Below are 16,393 nucleotides of genomic sequence, written 5' to 3'. Positions count from 1 at the left end.
CATTTTCTGTCACGTTGTCATTATATTCTCCCTGTCAAAATGTAACAAAGTAATCACCACAATATATATTATTTGCAATGCACATGTACTCATCATGAATATCCATCCTATTCATAAATCTTCCTCCATAATTGTGTCTCTAAACTGCCAGGCAAAAGAAAGTGTACGCTTGAAAATTGGATATGACCAAAACATTACAAACTTTATGAAAACGTTATTCGACTGAAAATAGTCACCGAAACACTGCAAATTTAACGTAAAAGACACCCGTATTATATACATGTTCATCACCATCACTGTGTGTGTGTGTGCGTGTGCGTGTGCGTGTGCGTGTGCGTGTGTGTGTGTGTGTGTTATATCTAAACATGATGCACGGCAGGACATTATCTGTTATCTGTGCGGTTTGAAGCTGAAGTAAGCTTAATGTAATTATCCCGCAATATGCCAAGGGGAGGCACGGGCCACCGAGCCGTGGATGCCCGTGCCTATAATAAAAACAGAAGATGAGATTGGGTTAAATGGCCGAGGGTGTGCAGGTACTAGTGGGCTACTTAGCTGCTAATTGTGTATACCAAAATGCTACCGTTGCCATGGCCACGCGCGTGGCCAACGGCGATTGCAGCTAGCGCTGCTGGCCTGAGACTGCTACCGCTGTCCGGCCCCCACGGTAGCATATTTAACCGCTACCATTGCTTGGCAACTCCCACGCTGCCAAAAGCAGCTCCACGCTGCTGGCCTAAGTCAGACTACCGCTGCCCGGCCCCAGGTAGCCGGCCAAAGCAGATCCCACTGCCCGGCCCCATTAGCAAAACCATTGTGCGGCTCCCGCCGCGGACCCAACTGTCAGCTACCGCTTGACAAGACGACTTCCGCCGCCGGGCCCATATACGTGGCAATTGTTTGGCCCAACGTATGTTATTTGACGATTCCCCGGCTGAAAAGTCGGGAAAGACAAGGTTCCCACTGAGAAGCAGGTAATCCCGGAAAGGTTCCCGCTGAAAAGCAGGTAGCCTTAAGCACGAGTATTAATTTGGAAGCAAGTTAATTTGTTACTAGCAGTGTAGCCCACAAGAACCCCGCACACCTCGACATAGTTTATTGTTGAGACAGGTATTGCATATATACATATATACAGCTATTAAGAAGTCATGTTTATTTACATATATCAGAATCGTTTAAAAGTATGTACATATATACAAGCGCCCTGAAAACCTATTTTACATATGTACAGGTTAATTTACATATATACAATCCGCTCTGCTGGTACCTGTAATAGAATAAACGCTGAAGAAAAGAAGTGATTAGCATTCCATGTGAAGAGGACACGTCAGGCTGAAAAGGAAAGAAAAAGGAGTGGCAAGCTGGGTGGGTGGGTGGGAAAGCGATTAGATACAGTGACACACGTGTGTACTTGGGGAAGGGCTCCAGGTAGTGCTTGATGGCGACTACCGGACATAGCGAATTACCTGGTATAGATGACATTGTAACTGTTGTCCCCATCCTGTACTGATCAGACTTTGAGTGTGGTAAATGGATTGAAAGCTGCTGTGGGTTGCCCGAGAAGCTTAAATTCTGGATGGCGCAACCTGTTTTTGAGGGTCCAGTTTGGACCAGTTCACTAACCCTAAAGAAACCGAAGAAGACTGTGCAGTAGACTGCCTTGAACAGCCTGGCTTCATATGCTGATGAGCATACGTGAGGCAGATTATTGGTTACTACCTGCAGCAGATCTGCAGTGATCGGTTTTCTGGTGTCTGGTCGGCCTGCTGATTTGTGTAAGCCGGTTAAAATCTTGGCTACCAGGAAATGGTTTGTACAGTCGGTGAGCCCGTGGAATTTGTGGTGTGCAATGTGCTGCAATGTAAGTCTTGACTGTGGTAGGGGAGTGGTGAGTGACTGACAGATAAGCAATAAAGTTTACAGCCATATGTTGCACGGGATAGGTGTGGGGTTCTGGTCCGGGGCTGGTGCTGCCTCTCGGAAGCGTTTGAGCTGAAACTCGAGAGAGCATCGGCAATAGTGTTAGCAGTGGAACATACATACTTTGCCTTAAACATAATATTATATATCGGAGGCACTGCAGGATTAGGCGACGGAGTAGGCTCATCACTCTGGGGGCCTTGGTTGACTGCTTGTTGATTATTGTTAAGACGGCTTGGTTGTCGCAGTAAAAGAGGACCTTTTTTGTTTGCGAGTTGCTTGCCCCAGATTTGGATGGCCAGTGTGATTGGGAACAGCTCGAGGAGCGTCAAGTCCCGTGTAGTTCCATCCGTCACCCACTGTGGTGGCCATGCGCCGTTCAACCATTGGGCTTTTATGGGGTCGGCTGGACCCCATTCCCTCGAAAGCAGGTCCTAGAGCTATGGGAATGTTTGCCACACTTACCGCATTTGTGAGTGTACTTACAGTTGACCCTGCTACAGCCAAATTTATTGAAATCCCAGCATACCTGACTGGCGATGTTCCCCTGTACGCGTGTCATTGCGCCCCGTCCGCCTGATTCTGGTTGTAGTACCGGCTGTGTTACCATGTACTTCAGCCACAACTCCTCGTCGATGTTGTCCCAGCGTCGTGAGGGGTCCCTTGACATTCTGTGTTGGAATTGTTGGTCGTAGGTTGACCAGGCATCCCCCCCGAATCGAAGTGCCGCCGTTCTTATGGTTTCCATGTAGGACAGCAACCCCTGGGTTGTGCGGACCTCGGAGTGCCTACTAACATATATACACATGAAAATGTGGAAAGCTGAAGTCCAGCTTGACAGGGACAGGCGCTTTGGCTGCTGCTTTATTGGTTTAAAAATTACCTTACCTGAGGAGTCGTACGCCATGGTACTCGTACCGTCCTCGTGACTTCCCTCGGTGTTTGGTAGGATTGTGCCGAGGTCGACATACTCGCCACGACAGATTTTTTCCCTCACCTGTTGTTTGAAGTGCGCGTCTATTCCGTCCGCACGGAAGGAGAGGGAATCCCAGTATCCTGCGATGTGATTGGCTGGCCAAGCCGCGTCACCGTCGGCCTCGTTGTGAGCATCGGGGATTCTCCCTATGTTGGGCGAAATGGCGGGAGAACTAAAACCAAACCTTACCTGTTGGTTTGCGCTAACCGGGCCGGGCGCTGAATGTTCCAGCAACTGGAGTATTTTTTCCAGTTGCTCATTTACCTGGGTAGCCGAGTTGGCAGCCTGCGCGGCATTTACAAGCTGCGCCGATTGTACGTTAATTCTGTTGCCACCTTCGATATTTCCGTAATTGGCAGACTCACCATCAGCTGTTGCCTCCTGTACAATGTGTACTCCCGGGGTTTGTCTTCTGGTTGTCCTGGCCTGCTTGGCTCCCCTCACAAGCTTGTGGTTGATGGCTGCTCTTCTCTTGGGAGGCATCACGAAAGGTCGAGGTGGTGAGTTGGTATTCCACAAGCGTAAAAATTGTCTCATGGGTGACGTTCGGGAGTAGAACGGAATGCGATACGGCGAGTGCTGAAATAGGTGGTATTCAAAGCGTAATCGGCGAAACGGTCGCGATTGTGTAAATGCGATACGGCGAGTGTTGGAATAGATGCGAAACGGTCGCGACTGGGTACAAAGGAAACGTACAAAGCGAAAGCGATTAGATACAGTGACACACGTTTGTACTTGGGGAAGGGCTGTTCGCGAATGACGGACTAACAAAGGGCGGGATGATGCTTGGGCGGGATTATTCCCCGGGCACGGTGCCGAGTGGTGACCCGGGGTGATTGAGTTACGAGGGGTGATTGGGTTACAGACGTAATTAGCCTATGGTTTGGATACGCGCGATAAAGTCATTTAGTAGTTAGTACTAAATAAAAATATTCGCTATTCGTACTCTTTTTTAAAACTTAGGTAACAAAAGTCTGTGTGCGTGTAAATACATATTTACTACCAATAAGACATACCTGAGCATCATACGACAGTATGTAGTATTCTATGTCGCCGTGTCTTTCTGTTTCGTTTGGACAAGAGAAGAAAACTTCAACACTCGTAAAGTTTTCTGGAATCTGATCAATGTGAAGATTTTCTACCTGTCCAGGAGCTATAATCAAAACAGACTCTTTATTGATAACACTATAATGAAGATGGAATGGCGCATTTTAGGATACTGTCAAAAAAATGGTATTCTGTGTCTTGATTGTCGTTAAATAACTATTATCTCAAAACGAAATGTAATTATATTACATATGACAAAATCAAATGCTTTAGCATACTCTTTTGGAACGCGTTATTGAACATGGGCAAATAGGTCAAGTAGGTCAGCTATCTTAAAACCTTACAAATAGGGGTCACAGTTTGTGAAAAACTTTACAAATATGACTAAAGTTCAAGATATATTTCTTATATTCTTGACCGACTCAAAAAATGTTGGTGTGTGTGTTAGTGTGTTAGTGTGTGTGTGTTAGTGTTAGTGTGTTAGTGTTAGTGTGTGTGTGTGTGTGTGTGTCTGTGTGTGTGTCCTCTAATACCAAGCGCGGGGCAGGATAAGAAGAACCAGCTTTTAACGTCTTCTGTTATGACACGACGGCCGGGGATCGAGGCCCCGATCTTCCGCTCGCCGGCAGCCCATTCTATCCAAAAGACCTCAGAGACGGTCAAGACATGACTGCTCTTTCATGTGGACCTAATACAGTTGTCGGTGTATGTTGTACTCAAATGTGCGTGCGTCTTCTGAAATAGATTTCGTCATGATTGATAAGTTGTTGTTCCCATATCGAATATAGACTGCTCTAATGGCGTATTATCAGCAACATACATATGCATCAATATGTAGGCGATTGACATATCAATGTTTTCAAACTGAAGGTTTTGTGTGACAAGACTTGTAAGTTTTTGTGTTTCTAATATGAATTAGATACCTGATGTTAATCGCATATAGATCAATCAGAATCAAGCAGTGACATTGTATAATTAACATTAACTTCATCACAGTACCAGTACTGTTGGTTTGAACTGTGATGTTCTTCCCCTCCCCTGTTCCGTTTATGTTGACACAAGATATGGCTACTGTGTAGTTCGTGTAGGGCTGTAAGCCTGTAATGTAGTAGTCGTATTTCTCATTTCCGTCTTCATGGACAGCAGGATCACACTTCTTGTTGTAACTGTCAACTTCTGTACAGCTTTTTCGTTTATTTCTTTAGAATGATAAGTTTCCATTAATGCAGTACGAATGTATCTTTCTCTTCACGTTGTGATCAGAAAATGGGCAAGAGTAACTGATGGCTGTACTCACTCCGTGCTCGCTGTTAGGCTGGTGGCAGGTTACATTTATAACTTGGTCTGGGTTGACGTCCGATATAACGTCTATCTGATACCCAAGGATGTTGTCATTTGGAAGTGATGGCTTGGACCACTGTACAGTGATGGAATATGGCGTTGTACTTAATACATCCAAACTCGCCACGGGGCCGGACGCTAGGGAAACGAACATAGTTGTTTAGACTGGTCTACATTCATGTTATGCAAACATATAACACTCGGACCCAATGTGGAATGTCTCGGTCTAATCATGTAGAATAGTGAGTTGTTTTATGACGCAATGACAACGGTACTCAGATCTGGATCTTCTGTCGAAACAGACTCCACTTGTTGAGTGTAAATAGCAGTGGAAATTATATCAATGGACCACTGAAACTCAGTGATGACACCTGGTTTTGCTTTGGGTACCAATAGCACTCTCCATTCATACAATTTGCATAAAAAGTAAGTATTTATTGCCTGATGCAGCACAGCAGTATTCCTGCAATGTGATGTCAGCCTGTGAACAAACCAGACAATCAAGTGATCAATGAGCTAGAAAATCCGGTGACACGAAAGTACCATTTTGTTGAAACTAATAAAAAGTCCTTAAAGTAAAGAAAAACGTTAAGAAATATACAGTGCTCGAACATTTAACATCGGTAGCTTGAACTTAACAACAAGGGTAAGAGTGGTACAACAAGCATATTTTTACACATTATGCTTTTAATTGCCTTTCTCTCACTCTTGAACTGTCCGTTAGATTGCTTAATCGATATGATAACGAAACATGGTCATACCTTTGTCATTGTAACGTCACTGCGTGATAGACGTTATATCTACATGACAATGGATTTCTTAATTTGTCACGACTTGGTCAACACCTTACAAATGAAAGACTCGACTTCAGTATGCCCTTCATATACATACTGCATAAACAATGGATTTTCTTATGAAATATGTTGCGTAAAATTGCTTCGTATATGATTATGATGTGAAGATGTTCTACCTTCCAATGAGCTATGACTGAAATATCATCTTTATCGATAACAACACAATCAAAGCACATCGTTGCGTTTAACAATTTTGAGGACAAAAGGTGTATCGATTGTCCTTATATAACTGTTATCTTAATTACTTAGTCATATAAATATATTACAGTTGCAGTCAAAGTACATTGCTTTATGCAAAGTCGGAAAACAATTTGCAAGTCCCTGCAAGAAACAAAGTATCATCGCCGCCCGGTAGTAATCATGAAACCATTGAAATTAGTATTTATACTAAACGGTGGTGTAACATATGTAATATTTTGGATTGCACTTTCTTTTAAGGTACAAATTCTTGTATTTGTTTGTGTTGAGTCCCATCCGGGATCCGAACCAACACTTTCAAAGTAAGGCACCTAATCGCCATCACAGGTAGTGGTTTGTCATCAGATAGTAAGGAAATTCAGGTCGCCAAGAGTGCGTGAGGTCAGATTAACGTCGCGTTGGACAGTATTGCAACTTGGTGAAGGAAACAAACCGAAGACTTTTGAAAGCTTTACTGATGCCTTGAATGGTGTAACCTGGCTTAAACTACTTGCATTGGCAACCACATGACATCTACCATGTTAGAAATGTTGAAAACTGTGCCAATAAAAGCCAATTTATTTATCTGCGAAGACAAGTTGCAGTTGTCTATTATGCTAACTTTTAGATAAAATTATATTTTAAGAATAAAATCTTGTAGAAGGTTTGCTCGGAATATTGTGGAAATACTGGAATCCCAGCATAGGGAGACTCTCCTTTATCCTGGGGACAGTCACATTTGTACGTGATTTGTGTATTCTCGCAAACAATTTGTGAACCGTGGAAAATCAATATCAATTAAACTATAAACATATTTTCAAAATGCAAACGATATACCGAGAACAACCAATGAAAAGAAGTACACAATCTTATATCATAACAATACCAGTTGACAGCTCCTGACATATTTCATGTAAGGTGGAGGAGCAGGTGTTTGTGTTTGTGTTTGTGTTTGTTTGTGTTAGTGTTAGTGTTAGTGTGTGTTAGTGTTAGTGTTAGTGTGCGTGCGTGCGTGCGTGCATTCGTGCGTGTGTGTGTGTGAGACATTTAATCAGTCAATTCTAGGATAATACAGGATATAGCAGAATCGAAATATATCTGGGCATCTAGGCTTTGGCCCTCGTGATCGAACTATAATAATCGGCGCCTAACCATCGTCTAACAGACAACACATGAGCAAACGTATTTCGAAGTAATTAATTGAGATGACATTGGTCATGTCATTTTCGTATTACATTGTACCAGATAGGCCACTATTGTTTTAGATTATTATAATGTAAACGATAGTGATGGTCCTATTAGCAATACACCTATGCTGGTGGATTTCACCAATTAGTGAACGTTTAGGACTTGCACCACTTTAACATTCCTCACATACTAAGGTGGCACATTGTTCAATGCGGAATTGAGCAAACATAAACAGAAGTTGACCTCCCGCTTAAAAACAGTATTGATCAGGAAAGGTTTAACATACATCCAGCAGGTGTAACATGATTCTGTCCATCGCTGAATGTTTGTATCTGAAATCAAAAGAAAGTGAATGAAATCCAGTCTGTGGTTTAGATCAAAATATATATTTGTTTGTTTTGTAATTATTGTCGTTTGATATATGACCCAACATATATCACATTTAATTCCACTGGACTTACAGACTGACCAGGCATGGACGGTTCATGTTTTGATTGTGTAAGTATCAAACACAATGGAGATGGAATAACATCTAAAAATACAAGCATTACAAATTTCAAATCGCTCTTACTCCTAAGTTGTATTTTTGGAGTTGGAACAACCAGGTTTTCAGGACACGATATGTGTCTGTTTACAAAATGATGTCCACGGTCCTTAGAGAGATGCTCAAACGATTGTCATACACTTTGGCAAATACAAGCCATTTCTATCTTCAAATATACAAAATGAATACATCGTTTGTGTAGCACAATTTGTCCAAGCTGCTGGTTGGTGGGGATCGCTAGTAATGGTGTCAACCCCTTTTACGCCCGGGATCTGATCCTCAGGGTTGTCGGGGGTGCCGTCCTTGTCATTTGGTTTTCACAAAGTAAAACGTGGTATCAACAGTTTGGCATCTGTACAGTGTGTATAACGAAACTGACAACGCCTATATTGCATCCCATTGGACAATCGGCCCGTTGTTACCTGACACGCCATGATACCCATCAAAACGTTGTTCATTCCAATTGTCACATACAGCTGAAGTGAGCCGATGTCTTAAAACCTGGTAGCAGTAAGGTTAACATTAACATTGAGCGTTTCCCAAACATATTTTGAAAAAGAGTTTAAAAAAGGTCCATTCATACCTGCCAACACACATTATACTTTGCATTTGTACTGATTAACATTATCTCAGACAGGATAAATATCAAATCGTCATGTGTTTAACATGGTTCAACGCTTCTTCTCTGTATCACGAAGGACATAAAAACTGTCAAGGCTATTTCAATCAGAATTGTTTTCAGAACACTGATGACAAAATAAACCCAATGTTGCCTTATGGTGCAGACATTTGAAGATTTCTTTGGATAATGGTAGGTACTCCAAACTATGCCATGGAGTATGGATAGATAGATAGATAGATAGATAGATAGATAGATAGATAGATTAAATTATTTGATCATGTGATGAGTCCGATTCTTTTATATGCATCTGAAATGTGGGGAAACAATAGAATTACAAGAAGATAGACCTACAACTGATCGAAATATCGACACATGACATTTGTCAATGGCAATGCATCAAATTGAGACATCAACATCAATCAAGGAAATCTACGTTGTAGAACAGGACAGGTACATCTCAAGCTACACTATAAAAATAAAGCGTCAACGCCAGAGAATATCCAGTCTCGATTATATGCCGATTCAATTTGGTGTAAAAGGCAAAATGATAGTGAAACTCATATGAATGGATCACATAAAATCAGCAATGACATCGGGTTGTCGCTGAAAGGGTAAACAGGTCATGCCCTACCGATTTGCATAAACAAACTAAGTGTTTTATTATCACTTAAAACTGTGAACTTACTAGACAATCAAATAATCGATGGACATGAAAATCCAGGGGCTGGTTGGTTGGGTGGCACTCACCAATATTCCAGCTATATGACGGCGGTCTGTAAATAATCGAGTCTGGACCAGGCAATCCAGTGATTAATATCATGAGCATCGATCCACGCGATTGAGATACAATGACATGCATCAACCAAGTCAGCGAGCCTGACCACCCGATCCCGTTACTCGCCTCTTACGACAAGCATAGTCGCCTTTTATGGCAAGCATGGGTTGCTGAAGACCTATTCTACCCCGGATCTTCACGGGTCTAAAAATCCAGTGTACATACTGATTTTAATCGATGTTAATTTTGAATTACGTCTGGTGTGTATAAGAAAACTAAAGCGTTTAAGAAATATGTTCGTTTTGCAACATAGTGAGTGTGTTTTATAATTTCTCGGCCCAAACCTTCTTTGCGTAGTTGACTCTACATACAACCTAATTGGTGAATGATACTGAGGTTCTGAAGAAACTTCAGTACACCAGCATACATTTCGATCAAGTTCAAGTAAATATAAAACCTCAAAGCCAGAGAACAACAAGTCTCTATAACCCACCGAAACAGATCCATTGGGTGTAAAAAGGTCGTCAACACAAACCTAAGCGCGTTTCTTGTCCTATAATTTTGACGCGTTAAGTCTTAACATGTTTATGAAGTGTTTAGATGCTAAACGTGGTTAGACATGTATCCCTTTCTATTACTATACAAGGTATATTAGATATGAAGTGAAGTGTGATGAAATGACGTTGTAGAATTCAATCTTCAAATTAAAGATATTAAAGATTTGGCTCCTTCAAGTAACCAGGATGTGTCACCAACATGTTTTACTTGTGCAATGTGTGTGTGTAACAATTTCCGTCACTGGCCACAGTAATCCAAAGTATAGTCACATTCTAGAAACACAGTGCCACTCAAAAATTGATTTGCCTTCCATTTGATCAACAAAATGGATGTTATACCGACAATAAGTAACTTAAGTTATATCGCTTGTGCAGCCTTGTTTGTGGCGATGAAATAATAATAACATTTAATCAAATTAATTCTAGGACAATACAGGATATAGCAGAATCGAAATATATCTGGGCATCTAGGCCCGTGATCTATCTATAACAAATCGGCGCCTAACCATCGTCTAACAGACAACAGATGAGCAAACGTATTCCGAAATAATTAATTGATATGACATTGGTCATGCCATTTTCGTATTACATTGTACCAGGTAGGCCAGTATTGTGTACGAATATTATAATGTAAACAATCTGAACTAAATGATGGTCCTAAAATCAGCAACATACCTATGCTCGTGGATTTCATTAATTAGTGAAGGTCTAAGACTTGCATTACACTGTGTGTGTGGCTGATGGTTGTAAGAAAAACAATTCCGTTTTTATAAAAGAAAAACCTCTTCACCTATACTTTTCTAATTCATTTTTCAGTTAACCGCCTTTGTTTAAAAAATCAGTTGTACACGTATAATGTCACTTCCGGAAAGGGGGGTAAGTAATCGGCTTTCACAATGAGTGCTACTTCACCATGTTTAACAACTCAAGATCGAATCCTCAGCTATTCCCTCTCAGTAAACTATTATACAGATCTACAAATATGTTAACTCTGAATATTATAAAGTTGGGAGGTGGACTCAACTGTGATGTAATTATTATGCATGCATAATGTTTGTTAATCATATTTGATATATATATAAATGACCATCTCAGAACTTGGGATTGTGAAGCATAGATGTAATTGTATTGATCTGACCCAAAACCTATACCAAAATTCATAATACATTCTGTATATATTTAACGTAATAGTAAATGGTATTAAATTTGTTGTAAACATGTTTAGATTGTGGATATATTTTTGTTTGCGGTGTTTAGACTGTGAGACGATGTCTCATTTCATGTGTTTGTACACTAAACGTGTTTAAATAGAAAATAACAAATGTGTATTCCATGTGAGATTTAAATACATTCCTGAATACCTGTAGAGCTATAAATGTCTTGCATGTCAACATTCTAAAGCATGTTTTACAGGGGTTCGCAGTGTCTCTGCAATGGCATCGCTACAGCATTGATCAATCAGAAATACCCTGGCTAGTCACCCCGAGTAAATAGCATGAAGCAAATGATGAGCAGTGTACATGTATGTGCATGTCATTTGTTAAGTATATATAACAAATGCATAAACTAGTTTCGCGTTAAGAACAGTATGGATGGGTCAACTCTGATAAAGCAGAAACTATTAAGTTCAGAATGTATCAGCACAAATGTACACCATGGCTCAACTAAAGACCCTACTATCGAATGTAATCTGTCTCCTTCCTATCCCCCTACTTTGGAGTGAGTATTGTGTCAGCGGGCTAACACTATAAATCCGGCATTCCTCCAGCTAACACAAGTAGCAACACACACACACTCACCACCATCCCACCTCCTACACCTCCCACCCCCACCACCACCACCACCCCCACATTGTGAAGTTGACAAGATATTACAGACAAATGACGTCCCCAGTTTGTGATAAGTCGATAACTTAGATAGCACACACAAACACCTGCGTCACTTCGGACTTTCCTCCCCAGGGGGCGGTCGGGTAGCCTAGTGGTTAAAGCGTTCGCTCGTCACGCCGAAGACCCGGGTTCGATTCCCGACATGGGTACAATGTGTGAAGCCCATTTCTGGTGTCCCCCGCCGTGATATTGCTGGAATATTGCTAAAAACGGCGTAAAACCATACTCACTCACTCACTCACTCACTCGGACTTTCCTCCCACATTAAGCTGACACGCCGTGATATAACTGGAATACTGTTAAAAAGCTGCGTAAAAACCCAACTCACTCACTCACTCACTACAATGACTGCCGACAATGACTGAAAAGAAGTACTGTTCTATAAATATTAGCTTCCGCTCTTTGAGTTGGTTTATTGTGATTTGATAACCTCTGACTGACCAATCAAAATCGAGTATTATATATTGAAAAATGAAAATGTATACAAGCACGATAATGCTTATTCCAGCAATGCTAAAGGATCTGATAATTCTTTTCAAAATTAGTTGTCGGATGCATAGTAATTGTATAAGAAGGTGAAAGAATATATTTTGTTACTTTGAATGTTTACTGATTTGAAAGTTAAGCCTGGAAACTACTGGAAACTTTCAGAGTGACTGATGGAATGTTGTTCAACGACATTCGGCTAAGGCGGTCTGTACATAATCGAATCTAAACTAGGGAAACCAGTGACTGTTACCATGAGCAATCTGGCAAGACATGGTGTACTTGGGATGTATTCTGACCCAGAATCCACATGGAATACTTTTGCCCTGACAACCCTTGCTAATAAACAGGAATATACCACGTAAGTGAGTCAGTGTTTGTTGTTTAGAACAGCAGTCTTAAATACAACACGAATAGGAAGTCTTATGTGCATCCAACATTTGACTCGTTTGATAAGGACATATTTGACTGACTCGTTATCAAACCACATTGTCAATGCAGCTCTCAAATCATTAGTTTTCTTCCGTGACAATATTTGCAATTTATGCTACATAGTATGTGATTATATTGAACCAGCAAAGTGACAGTAGGTGTTTTGTGTTGTGATTGGGTACCAGCAGTCGGCGAGAAATGTTGATATCGAGAAAGATCACGTATCATGTTGCTAGGTTTACAACTTTGAACTAGGACGTGGAGATAGCATGCGTGAAACACCCTATCTCACAGGCCGACAGGAATAGCAGGAGAAAACATAGTTTTGATCCCAGACTTATTTTGGAGGCAATGTACATCCTATGAGAGGTGCTAGTTGCTTACATGACCACACACAACTGCATGTAAGAATCAGTAGGCGTCTGTTGTAAACTACTTCCTATTTGTGAAGTTGACAAGATATTACAGCCCAGAGACGTCCCCGGCTAACAGAAGTTTGTGATAAGGTCGACAATTCAGATAACACAAACACTGCACAATTGACATGAACTGAAGATCAAAGCATATCTTTACACAAGTTATCAACTCCGTCAACTTTACTTCACCAACAACTGTTACCCTGCCTGGTGCTCGGCATTACGGAAAAAAACACTAAGGAGTGATCGGTATAATATCTGAGTGGAATATCCATGTTAAACTGAGGCATGTCATCTCAGTGAACTCGGACTGTCAAACTGGCTTAAATCCGGAAGCAAGCAGCCACACACCAATGCACGTTGCTTTGTAAGGGCAATAAACTTGGACGCGTTCATCAACCGCATTTCACGTCACCTTTTTAATCTAGATACTCTGGGGTCACGTGGTGGTCCAGTAGCCTAAGTTCCTGACATGTGGAGCAGAACGGTTGTATTCCGTTTTCATTGGTCATATTATTCGCATTCTTGATGATCGATATTACAAACAATTGTATTTAATGTGAGGTGAAGTAGATAGAACTCTTCATGTAGTGGAGTCATTGCCAAACAAACTCGACATACTGAACTATTAATGTGCACATTCCCTTGCAGTCACAAAAGTCAACCTGGGTAGACGGATTAAAAATCATTTTATGGTATGACTTGCCCTTGGTAAATGCATAGTGGGTTACCTTCATCCTTTCTCAAAAGGATAGCACACGGTCGCATCGATAGTTGTCAGCAATTATTGGGTGAACAAATACCTTTAGCAACAGGACAGTTGTAGGCTGAAAACATCTGCCTGTTCGTCGGAGTTTTACCCCTATTGTCCCCATTTTTGTCAATAAGCTGTTGCGTTTTCTAGGTGTCCTCCCATTAGTTAGACGTCCCAATAGTTAGACAGCTTATAACAACACTTTAAACGGTTGAGTGCACACTAACCCTTATGCTTGTTACCTCAGACTTTAAAATGGAATAGTCTAGATAAGATCTGACAAACAAAGCAAAGCAGCTTTAAATAGATACTTTAATATTATACTTAACATTTAATGACACTTTACATTTGATAAATTATATACAGTTTGGTGAAATGATGGCATCGCTGGGATGCTGGCTTCATCTACTTGAGTGACTTGCTCCTCTAGAACAGAACAGAACTTTATTACGCTCAGCCCGAGATCCTCGGCATAGGAGGTACAAACTGACAGCAAAATACACGTTATAATTGCGGATTGTGGTTAGCCGGAAGATTTTACAATTTGCATTACATATTTACAGAATTTACTGAGGTTTTTTAATACAGATATCTCTTTACAAGTGAAAAGTCTTTGAAATTTAATCATATTAGGTCTTTTAGAATATGTAGGTGGGATATACAAAATTCTTTCTTTAGTAAAATATGGACATTTAAAAATATAGTGAAATTCATCTCCAATATCATCAATAAAACGCAGTTTACATTTTCTTTCACAAATAGGTATCCCATTCCATCTTCCTTTTTCAATTGGTAAGTGGTGGCATGAAGTACGAAATAAAAGTAGAGGGATAGCTTTATTTAGGGGTAGGGACGTCAGATAATTTTCTAATTCAAATTGTGGTTTCAAGAGAGAATAGACTACACTTTCCTCGTGCAATGCCTGCATCTGTGTGGTTTCTTCTCGCGCTCTTTTACGAAGATTGCTGACAAAGTTCACTCTGGTTTCATCTTCAGGCGGATGGTTATGTTCCGACTGATTGCAAAGAAAGTCACCGACAGTCGTACATTTCCCATTGCACGTCTTGACGACACATCTCGAATGTGAGCAGGTTTGCCTCTCGCGGTTTCTGTTGTAAATATATCCATCTAACATCAACTGCTCACTTCCACGCCGAGAGATGATGTACTCTACTTTCCTTAAACCATCCATATCGATACTGATAATGATACGTACCCCAAGATCATTTTTATTTGTTTGATGAGTACGTAATCTAAACTCAACTCCTTCAACTGATCATACAGTAAGACAATTAAGCTACTCCATAGTTTACACAGTTAATCTCATGCCTATTGAACCTGTGCTGAGAGTAAGGTAATTTAGGTTAATTAAACGAAATTATAACATTTATACTCCCTAAACTGTGAGTCCCCTATCCCTACTCAGTACTTTAATCTAATTAGGACTGATCCATTACACCTGTAGGTATATTCCCTCTTTGCCTAAATAGAAATGTCTAACAATTGGGACGTCTAACTAATGGGACGTCTAACTAATGGGATATAACCGTTTTCTACACATCTATCCAAGTTGATCATAATGTGAAGATTAGAAGCGACCCCGCACAGTCTTTTGTTTGATTCAATTTGAGAGGCAACTACATTGAATCGGCTGTTCAGGTTTTCTGACTTGGTGGATAGAATGTCATAGTACCCCACAACGTTGATCATGATATTTACCATAGGGAGGTATCTATTAAATGTATATTTTTACCTTTTACGTATTGGAGAACTGGGAATTATGCATAACACAGGAAGGAGGGATGGCACCGGTTTTGTCGATTCTGCAAGTAAAGGGCAGTTGAAAATGAAATTCATTTCATTCTTGTTTGCCCTATTTATGAAGATATTTGCACAAAATATTTCCCATATTTAGACTTTATTACTGGTAATAATCGGAAAGACATAATAGTTAGAATGTTAAACTCTTCCGATGTAAACTGTCTTGAGAACTTAGCCCATTATGTTAAAGATGCTATCTGTCTTCGTTCTTCTAACCTGTAAATATTATTTCATGCAGCACTTGATTCCTTAAAGACAGAATATTGGAATTGTGTCAATACTTGATGTGAAACTAAATTGTATATATCTGTACGTGGGCCTGATGCCTTATTACCGAATAAACTGATTGATTGTCAGGGAGGAGCAACCCTTTCGCTGCCTTCTGAGGAACTGCTTGTGTAAGCGATATTTACAACCACTATTGTAACCATTTATTTTCAGGATAATGATGTCCACAGGTGAGTAGCTTTGCATGTTTTTGTTTTTTTTTAAAGATGTTCTGATGCGCTCAAAGGCAGGCTAAGGGATCCGGTCAACGGGATATATTGCTAGGCGGTATGTTTCACTTCCGGTCGGAGTAAACTTACAGATATA

This window comes from Haliotis rufescens, unplaced genomic scaffold (assembly GCF_023055435.1).
Source record: "Haliotis rufescens isolate VD_foot unplaced genomic scaffold, xgHalRufe1.0.p SCAF_13, whole genome shotgun sequence".
Classification (NCBI taxonomy): Eukaryota; Metazoa; Mollusca; class Gastropoda; order Lepetellida; family Haliotidae; genus Haliotis; species Haliotis rufescens.
This window is presented reverse-complemented; position numbering follows the sequence as displayed.